Source organism: Nomia melanderi, chromosome 4 (genome assembly GCF_051020985.1).
Source record: "Nomia melanderi isolate GNS246 chromosome 4, iyNomMela1, whole genome shotgun sequence".
Lineage (NCBI taxonomy): Eukaryota > Metazoa > Arthropoda > Insecta > Hymenoptera > Halictidae > Nomia > Nomia melanderi.
This window is the reverse complement of record NC_135002.1, coordinates 16,321,319-16,332,223: the sequence shown is the minus strand read 5'-3', so window position 1 is coordinate 16,332,223 and position 10,905 is coordinate 16,321,319. Positions and strand designations below refer to the sequence as shown.

General features: G+C 38.0%; 1 protein-coding gene across 4 annotated transcripts in view; it reads left to right on the top strand.

The window, feature by feature from the left end:
• Window positions 1-9,126: 9,126 nt before the first annotated feature.
• Window positions 9,127-10,905, top strand: part of cut (homeobox protein, cut) — a 137,925-nt gene continuing 136,146 nt past the window's right edge. For all 4 annotated transcript variants that reach the window (XM_076366463.1, XM_076366465.1, XM_076366464.1 and 1 more), the window contains exon 1: window positions 9,127-9,291. The gene's annotated coding sequence lies outside the window, so the exon portion shown is untranslated. The remainder of the gene's footprint in view (window positions 9,292-10,905) is intronic.

The window sequence follows — 10,905 nt, the reverse complement described above, 5'->3', positions numbered from 1 at the left end:
AAGATATAGGTTGCAACTTAATCGCAGCGTGCTCCTAGGCCTGGTAGGATCGAGTAGGAGGGCGGCAGCGGGAGTGGGGAGGAGGCGAAGGCGCAGCGCGCGATCGTTTTGCAATGTTGCTGAAATAATTGCTCGAAAACGGTTCCGCGAGCGGCGAGATAGACGCTGAATTCCTCTTCGCTCTGAATTAATCTCGGCCGGAATGCGACCCCCACACCCGGCTACCCCATTGCCCCCATGGACGCTGGACTTTCATCACGAATGGCTTCTAGGGGGGATGCAATTGTCCGCATTGCCGAGTCGATGCGCTTTCCGGCGTGCAGGTCGCGTTCGTGGAAAAATTTCCGCGACATCCGCTCGATATTGCGCCCATTCTTTGGAACTTTTGACGCTCGCTGGATACCTCTTTGGTATCGGAGACTCCCTCGCATATTTCCACTAATTGTAACAACTGTATAATTCAGCGAATTAGTCGGAATGACCGGCTTTATAGGTTCTTACTTTTGTCACTCGTGTTTACTGCGAGGCATTCTCTAAAAACGTTTGATTCTTATTCTAATACGTTGATATGTTTATTTTTTATTGTATTCGAGAATTTGGAATGTGTATTAGTTTGAAATTTGTAGATACGTACATCGTAGACAGTTTCTGTTTAGTTTACTGTCAAATAGAGTATGTTGATATCTTACTGAGGAGGCGAGTAAAGGGATGTAAAGTGAATTTTTATCTATTTTTGCGTAGCAGTTCGTTTGATGAGTATTAAAAATGCCTATGCCGTGATACTTCACAATAGCTACTTCACTGTCTTAGTTCAAAATATATTAGCGAAATCTTCTTGTATTTTAACGATCGTATGTTTATTTATACATATAAATATTATACGTTCTTATAAATATATTATATACTATATCGTATTTTATAATAATAAAACCATAACATTAAATGTAAAATGCAATACATACATGATTTTTTATAATAATTGTTTCGAAAATGACGAAATCATGTTTGCGTGACACCAGTGTTCACTCTTGATCACAACATTGATATACAATAAAAATCGAATAATCGACAATGAACAAGTGTTTTCCTGTTATTATCACGACTTACAACAAATGTTGCTGCTGTTACCACAAAAGTACGTCGTGCAGGTGTTTGCTTGTCGTAATGTATTAACGAACATCGTTCGAAAATACCGCAATCTTCGGCAAATGTTATCGAGTTCCAGTGGGTCCGTGTTTATGTTTCACGCGGTGTTTTCCGAGCGACGAATCGCGATGGCAAGGCGGCGCGGGCGCGTTGTGCAACCAAATGCAATTACCGAGCAAACAACACGTTATACGACGGCCGTGCGCTGTTCGATTGTTATACAATATTTTGCTGAGAAAACGAAGAAACAGCTAATCGAATGTGCCATCGTTGCATTTCAATAAATCAAATTCGAGGTAAAATCATTTCTATATTGTATTGCCATACAAATGTATAAACCGTTAAATTGTTATGAAATGTATGATTTTATTAGCAATCATGTTCCCATCAGTTGCTCGCTTTATTTTATTGAAACTGATTAACAAAGCCTTATGTTTCCCAAAATGTTAACACATAAAAGTTACAAGTATTTTATTTATTCTTATCTATTATTCAATAATCATGTATAATTAATATACATCAACATAACAATGAGGACGTAAATGGTAAATATTTTTAATATCTCTATAATTATTTTCTTTATGAATTTCTTGTACATATTCGCATCACGCTTAAAAGACTGATTACATTGATTTTTCAAAATACATTTTTAAATAATTATATTCCTGTATGTACGAACCTACAATGATTTCATACTTATATAAATAATATTATACAGTACTATAGTGTAATTCTAAATCAAAGCGTGAAAATCATTACGTTTATATGGATATTAGAAACAAATATCTTTCAAATATCTGTACACCGGTTACTGAATGATTACTTAATAAATTTCCTATTCTATTATAATACTTACTACAATACTCTCAATTTTCTAATAAAATAAGAAGATACACGTTTATCACGAGTTTATCTCAACCACTCTCAATAAAACGAATTCAACAGAAAATTTCACCTTTCCAGTGTGAAACAATTATCAAATCAGGTTCTCAGCGCAGTATGTAGCACCCTCCGAACTTTCAATGGACACGCAAAAAACAGGCCCCAAAATCATCATCCCCGACATTGCTCACCCCTTCTGTCGTCAACGATAAAATAAAACCCGAAGGATCGATGTTTCAAGCTCCGGTAGCGGTTTTTCACGATTCGTGGCACAGTGATCGATGCTCGATGCTAATGAGCAACGTCGAATGACATTCTGCCGTATGTTTATAAATTGCAGGCTCCGTTTCCCATCAGGGAACCAGTTGGACGAGTCCGCAACCCTTTCGGAATCGCTTTCGGTCGGGTTCGATCGGCTCTCCCTTTTCCTATATCCCTCTTTCGAATTTGCGATCGCGTTCCCTTTGCGTCCGACAATTTTACATATGTACACATGTGCGCTCACGTACGCATACGCGCTCGCTCGTAAGAAAATTAAGCGGCGTCTTAGGAAACGTCTTAATTAATCCACCGAAACGCCTATCGCGAATTGCTTCTTGTAGCCGCAATTAGACGAGATTATGACATTGCATAACACGCCTGAGAAAGGTGTTGCGGCAACTACCAAGCTTCAATTTTGCTTATCGTGTGACTACGAACGTTTCTAGATCGATTCCGCTGACATCGTTTTCTTGTGAGAGTTTGGCAACGAATCGAATGATTTCATAGATAACGCTTACAGAAACCTTCTTTAACCATTTGTCCTATAATTATTTTGTCAATTGCGTTCAGCAAAACTAATTTAATGTCTATGATTCATTGGAAAAAGACAAAAATTCTACGCTTATTCTTCGTCTACGTTTACTCTGAAGCGTTACTATTAACGTGATACCTGTGGGAATTAGTTTAAAAAAATTCTCGTTTTGCGCACAGTAAAATCAAGAAATCAAGTGTGTACTCGTTAAGCGCAGGACGAATTCACCTGCGGTATATTTTTATGAAAAACGAAAGCAAAACAAAGAAGAATTACATGTTTGAAAAAATAAGGAAGTGATCGTTGAAAGAATTAGTATCATTTCAAGCTTTAAGATGACGTGTATACCCGCCAAACGCAATTATATATTTGTTAAATATATTTGAAATTTTCACCATGAGTCTGATACGATATTGTACGAGAAGGGTTTGATAAGTATGTAAAACATAAAATTTGTTTACGAAACTGAATATATAAGGAGAGTAGGATAATATGGAACACCAATGGTTTTCGTAGATAAGGAGCTCGTATCAAGCTGGTGTTGCATGATATAGACCTGATAAATCCTCAGTATAGTTTGTAACAGACTGCAGATCAGTGCACAAGTATTATCTACGAAAAACATTGATGTTCCGTTTTACCCTATTCTCCCTTACGTTCACAAGAACGATTTAATGGTTACATTCAATCATTTTAATGCAAACAATCAAGTAAAATGTAAAACAGTTTACTTTGTCTAAAAATATAACAGTTTTAGACATTTTAACGTCTAAGAAAAATGTGAAGTAAAATTTAAACTCATTTTTATAGTTTTATAAGTAATTTACTAAGTACTAAATAATTTGCTGTTTTTTCAAATTCAAAGTTTATTTTCCGGGAAATATAAAATAAATGCATCTTGAATAACATCCGTTATTATTTATCTTTTATCACTTTTCGAAAGAATTGTTTACTATACACCTTATTGATACTAATTCGCAATTTTTCCTGCACGCACGATTTCGTTTGTCGAATGCTTCTCCGCGTGTCGTTAAAAAAAGAAATCGATCAAAATTTCATAACTTGCGCAACGCATAAATATTTTCCCAGATTGTTTTCAGACAGAATCGTATTGCGTGGCTCGTGTCGAAATCGCCGTCGTCATACTTGCGCGATGCGTACACGCACTCGACTCGAACAATTTCGACAATGTCGCATAACATTGCGATATCAAACGCCACGGTATCGATGTGTGAGATCACGATTTCGATCAGGAAGCGGACAATATAAACAACGGGTTCAAGGCCTGAGCCGCGAAATACGAATATCTGGGCGTGAAATTGCAGTCGCAGTGACGCAATGAGTCGCGTCTTGCTTATAGTAGGCAATAATTTTTAATACTATACAATTGGAGAACGCGACGGAAATAACGGAAGAGATGTGTAAACTGGACTTTGTCTAAAAATATACTAGTCTTAGACATTTTAAGAATGTGTCTTGAACTGCAGATTTCTACTTGTAGACACGCTATTCTCAACTTACAAAGTTTTCTGCGCAGAACAGCCGGCCTCGTCTTCTAAAACGCTAGTAGTATCGAGTGTCGCGAGACGAAGCTTGGAAATTGATCAATTCTATAGAGCCTCGCGGATAAACTGAACGCTGTATCCTCTAAATGAACCGAATTGCTTGAAGAAAAACAAGCAATAAGTGAAATGAGAGAATCGAGAATGTTTTTCCGTATTTCTAAAAATTAAGTGTTTCGAAACATTCGATTATACATCTTGATCATTACGAATCATTATCTAATCACGAACATTACTACGTAAAATCCTATGCAGCGTTACCTTCATTAGAAATTGCTAATAAACTTGTTAAAACTCTGTATTTATCTTATTATATCAATATTGAATAATTTATATCAAATTTCTTATAAGAGAAATAAGTCGCATGGATTGTCTTAGAAAGCTAATTTTCGTAACATTTAGGGACCCATGATAAATATTCCATTTGTACCTTGTCATTTATGGACCTAAGATGGCGAGCAATGGCGTTCGACATACCCGTTCCGCCGTTCTTTATTACTCGACGATTACCTTGGATTCCAAGAAACGCGGAACGCTATCGCATTAATCGTCTGTTCTCTGTGCGACTCGGTAGCGGTGTTGAGTGTCGCCTCGTACGGCGAAATATGATTCTGTGGACGTTCCTGGCCTACATTGCCGCTCATTATGTGATCGAAAGTAAACGCACCTCGGGCCCCGTCTCGACGGAACGACAGGAAACAATGGGTCACGCTGCGGGACGTAGCAGCGGCGACCACCAGTCTCATCAGGTGTATCGTACCATCTTTTTCTTCTTCTTTCTTTTCGTTACTGATGCGTCCGGGGCCTTCGGGGGAGTGGCTCGAAACGGCACGGCGCGACGCGACGGGATGATTCAGGGTCGTTTTTGGGTCTGAATAGGGGAGGACAGATCTGTCGTAGTCATCAATGCGCTCACTGTCGTCTTCATAGATAAAATAATTTTTCATATACTTTGGAGGAAATTACTGATTAATTATAAAATATTAGTCAAATAGTGAAAATGCGTAAAGTGTTTAGGAATAACATGAATATTGAATTGTGAAGCACTTCCGGTTGATATTCATTTAGCTTAACCAAATATTTGTAGTGTTTAAGTAAAATTTCTAGGAGAAAGTTAGACCATAGCAATGATTTAGTGAATCTTTCATTAAAATAATATAAGCATTCTGTGTAAATTGATTAATGCTTTATCTAAACATTTATCTAAATTGTTATTTTCGGCTTTGATTTTTATTGACTTGTCAAGAGAATATTTAATTCGAATAAATGCGAATGTTATAATACTTATAATTAATTCAGATTGCTATGGCTGCCTTTAATGAGTAAACGAACGATCACAAGAAGTAAACTATCAAATAATGTAATTAAAGTTTATTAGTAAAGAGAATAAAAGATTTCGAAACACTTATTTTAACATATTAGTTTTTAAGTCTTTCAAAATATTTTATTATCTTTATTAATTAACTTTAATCGCATTATTTGATAGTTTATTTTTTGTGATCAAAGGTAGAAAAGTTTACATTCTTGGAATAATCCGTGTTTTCTTCTAAATTAAAACATCTTCTCTCTGAAACTGTTTCAGACTGTTTATTATTGTAAATCAGTTATTCATTTTACTCTCCAAAATAAGGTATTTGTAAAACTCACGCTTCTTTGTATAACGTTTATTACTTTTACTTAATTATGTTCCATTTTTTCTTCTTTAATAAATAAATAACTGTATTCGTTTCATGAGAGTGTGCTATTTCAAACGTTTAAAGATTTGCATTATCCGAGAAAGCATTTCTTTGTGCATTTGAGGAGGAAAGTAATGCACAGCAGATGGTCTTTCCAGTGAAAGAAACTTGAATCTTTGCTTAACACAACCTGAAACTTTGCTGTTTGATCAGCAACAAAATTCTTGTAGTTAAAATAACAAAGACCAATCAATGTTGTACATAAAATTGTTTACACTATCTTGCGAATACATTAATTTCGATAAATGTCATTAAATCGTTAAAGGAAGCAAAAAATGTCTTTCTCCATGAATTTTAGTTCTAAGAATTGTTATCTCTGAAACTTTATTGTCGAATTTTTCGTGATATAACATTGCTAATAAACAATTGGATAACGGGAATACATTGCGACCACAATTCTGAGAGAACATGTTGCGACACGATTCGAGATTAACGCGAAACAATATTTCGCTTCGATGTTCATTTATCCTCTCAAGGAAAAGTAATAAGTAATCACAATCCTCCAAAAACAATTTACTTTATCGATTCGTACCATCGTTAACAATTCTAATTTGGTAACTTCTATTCTGCAAGAATAAGTAACGAGGAAATACAAGGATTAGCACAATTCACACTCTCCGCGGTAAACGAAAAGCAACAGAAATTTACAATTGAGAAGAGTACCACTTTAGTAAAACCAATTTTTCCCCAAGTATATCAATATTTACACTCACGAGTACCAATATGTAACATAAACCGCAAACTACGGTAAAATGCTCGATTAACGCGTACTATGTCGCGTTTTATTCGTTGCATAATAAACGAACGAAAGTCTCGCGAGAGGAATCAATTTCTATTTCCATAACGTACCAGAATCGTTTTACAGAAAAACCAACCATTATGCCAAAAAAAAAGTAAAAAGAACGGAACATCCCTCAACATGTTCACGGCGCAGGCTATGAAAATGTCTGTATAGGTTTTCGAGACAGCGAAGCGAGCGAAGATAAGGGTGGAAAAACGTCGGGTCGTGTGATCGTCCAGAAAGCGGCTGGAGTGGGGATTACGAGGGGTTAGAACCTGCGCCTAAGTTTACCCCTTCCCGGCGCATGCTCCTGCACCACTTTTCCCACCCTGTCGCCGAGGTTCGACTCCCGATATGATCGGAAAAAGGAGCCAGAAGCTAAACTGCCACCCTCCGCCACCCTCCTGAACTCGTTTTCAGCCCCTAGCATTTTCCGTCGTTACCGTGCACGCTAAACTACGGCCATTTCGATTCATTGAATCACTTAATAGTATAATTGCATCAGCACGTACGAAATCAATTAGTTCGGATTACTTGGACTACTCCCAAATCAATCGTTATAAATCTTTAACGCGGATTATGTCTTGTAAAATTGGAATTACATAGAAATTCGTATTTTCTGTGAAACATTTGTCACTTCATAAACGGACTGCAGTAATTATTCATACCAAGTAATATGGGAAAGCACAAATCGATTTGCGATTATCTTTTGCGATTATGTTCTTAAAACTGGTACTTTCCGATTATTTAATATTCGCTTTTATTTCGAATATTTTATTAATAGATTTTCTATAATCGAATATTACTGAAATTCTTTTCTTTTTAGTGGAAAGAAAGAATTTTTAGCAAACAGAGTACCAATGTTTAATGCTAGTATATTTTTACTAAATCGTTCAAAATAATGAATAGTTAATAGATGTTAATACAATTATTAATTTAATTAGTTTAAAATTTTAATAAAGATCACGTTCACTCCTAGAAAACACAAATTTTGTTACTTAATTGCAAATTAGTCACCTTAACTGTTTCGATAGCCATTTTAACACGTAGTAAACTTTATTTCGCGTAACACGGTCTAACGAGAACTTCAGGTTAAGAAATTGTATATTTTCTTCGACTTATAAGGCAAGAAATGTTTTACAAAAACTTTCTAAAAGAAAAAGATATTCCAAACTACGAATTGAAAGTAAACAATTGCTACTGCACAAACTTCTTACCGACGAAGAATTGTTAAGGCGGAGAAAATCTTCTGAAACAATCCTCCTTTTAACAAGAGTCAACAATCTGCCTTCAATATGGCGTCTCTACAAGTTCATGTAAACTCGCTGCACTTTATGCTAACCACGTGGGTTAGAATTCTATATTCATAGAAATATATTACTGACAAGGAGTTAAACTCGTGCATTTGTCCAGAAATCATTCTCACTCTACGCGGTCAAAACTTTACAGAAAACAGAAATAACATCCTCTATTTTATAAAGAAAAAAGAACCGTCACATATAAAATTATAAAATCAATATAGCGCACCCAAATACAACATTTTTACTCATAAGTATTCCTCGTCAATCGACATTCCCTTTGGAATCCAAGAAACATGCAATTACAATGAGACGAAAGGTCATCTAAAATAAATTAAAACCAATAAAAATCGATAAGACGTCAATGAATCATTTAAAACAACCCTGAAATACCATTTCCCACCCCGAAAACGCGGTTCCAATCACGGGAGCGCGCGGCCGAACGCAACCCTTCTTTCCGATCAGGTCGTTGAAGTCACCGATACTTCCGATACCTGATACAGCGCATCGTGTCCTCGTGGCCAATGCTGGAAGGGGTGCCGGCCGTTGGTGGGGGATGCCACCCTCGCGTTCCACTGGTCGGTTTGTCGGTCTGACCGCGTCGCGGCGCCACCGTACGGTCTGCGCGGCCGACGTCCCTTGCCGCTGGCCCGCGAAACTTTTGTCCGCGATCTTCGCTCTTCTTATCCCGCCAGCTGATTCTTTCCACTGATCCCAGTCTGCCGCTTTTCCATTAGACTCGACCAACCGTAACTTCCATCTTAAACTATCGAACCGTTCGAAATAAGGTCTAGCATCGAAAGGCGAGCTTGGAGACGGAAAGAATGGCAGGCGACAATACTTTCGCCAGGGTGGAAAAGTGCGTGGCTGGAGGGATGACTGCGAGGGCTGCAGGAGCCGAGCGTTCGAGTTAGTCTCGGCCAGAACACAGGCCTAGTAGGATCTACGTGTACGTATTGGAGCCGCGGAACAGTGCGTAGACTTAGGTGAACTGAGGATCCATCTTCCCCACCCCTGTCTGAAGCGCGATCGCAGTGTTTCGCGTGACCGAAAAATAGTGTACGGCCACCGAACCGGGCTGCGCGGTGTACAGGTGATTATCTGTGATTTATCTGTGATTATCTGTGATGGTGCTCCCCTCGCGATACCACAGAAAGCAGCCTCTAAAACGATCCCGATCAACGGTTTTCCCGTATTTCCGTCCGTCCCGCCGGCCACGCTGATAAGGAAGCCCTTCCGATCATGATTTCCTTCGCTCCAGCGACTGCGAAGTTGACGCGTACGCACGTGCAGCCGTGCCCTCGGATTATCTGAAAGCCGAAACGGCGACCGGCTGGAACGTGACCATCGGACGGATTCTTGATCGTCGCGGGCCGACTCTATCTCGACCCGGTCAACCAACTCCGGCCCGCGGGAAAGAGAGAGAGGAGGCGGAGAAAAAAAGCGAGCGCGGTGAACACGAGAACCGAGTGATAGCGCCTAGCTGACTGCTAGAATCTAAGCTTCGCGAGCATCGAGAGGCCTGATTAAATCTGAAGGAACTGCGAATCGGGTTGAAATTAACGGATCCTGTTGGTTGTGCTGTTGGTCGCAGACGTTTTCGATTTGGCGAACGAATCTTAGATGATCGTTGTCTTCTCTTGACAGCCTCGTAGGGAAATTTATCTCGCTTCGATTTTCCTTTCGAGAAGCTTTCCTTTAGAATTCTTTTTCGCCTTTCGTGTTCGACTTTGGATTTTTCTTTGAAAGATTGATTTTACTGCGACAGGTGAATTATGTGGAATTTATGAAAGGAAAATGTTTTCTTACAGAAATTTTTCTCTAAAACTTCGATTTGCTCTGATTTTGATTAACCGATTTCTGAAGAATATTTCTTTTGGATAATTGATTCTTCGGTTTAGGAATGTCGAATTAAAATTTTTAGTTATTTTATCATGATGGTTGAAAGAAATTCGGAAAAGGAGAAAATGTTTGTATTGTACATGTTTTTCTTCTCAGTGCATTGTATACATTCAGTGAAATTATTTGACGTGGTAATGAAATAATTGACTGACATAGTCTTACGTCACATATATCGCAGAGTCGTGCCGATGAAATTCATCTTCATCTACAGAAACAATACTCAAAAATACGGAAAAGAATTCTTCTGCAAAAATTGCGTACTCGCAGTTTTGTATTATTCTCCGAAAGAGGTTCATAAGAAATAATTGCCAGTGATTGAGGAATAGTTTTTCACCTTCATAAAGTGCTGTTTTAACGTCAACGGAGGAAACAGCCGGGGAGTTAATTAAAAGTAATTGTCAGTGGTCCGGAGACAGTTTCCCTCCTTTGTAAAGTGTTATTCTAACGTCATCAGAAGAAACTACCTCCTATAGTCTAGACATTCAATTAAAATGAAATTCCGCTTTGATCAATCTCCAAAGGGAGAAGACAAATTTGTAAAAAGCTATTGACAGTGATTTCGAAAGTGTCATTTCGACCAATGATTTCCCCTTTTAATGTGTTTCCCCGTGTCATCAGAAAACGCTGTTCACTATAATCAACTACTTCAATCAATATAAACTTCCGTTTCAGTAATTTGAACAAAAAATTCATGTCAAAACAAAACACACCTTCTCGCCGATTGAGATGCTGTTACATCATCAGAACAAATTACCTTCTGCAACTGACAAACATCATCATCGAGAAGCGTCATCCCGAAACTCCT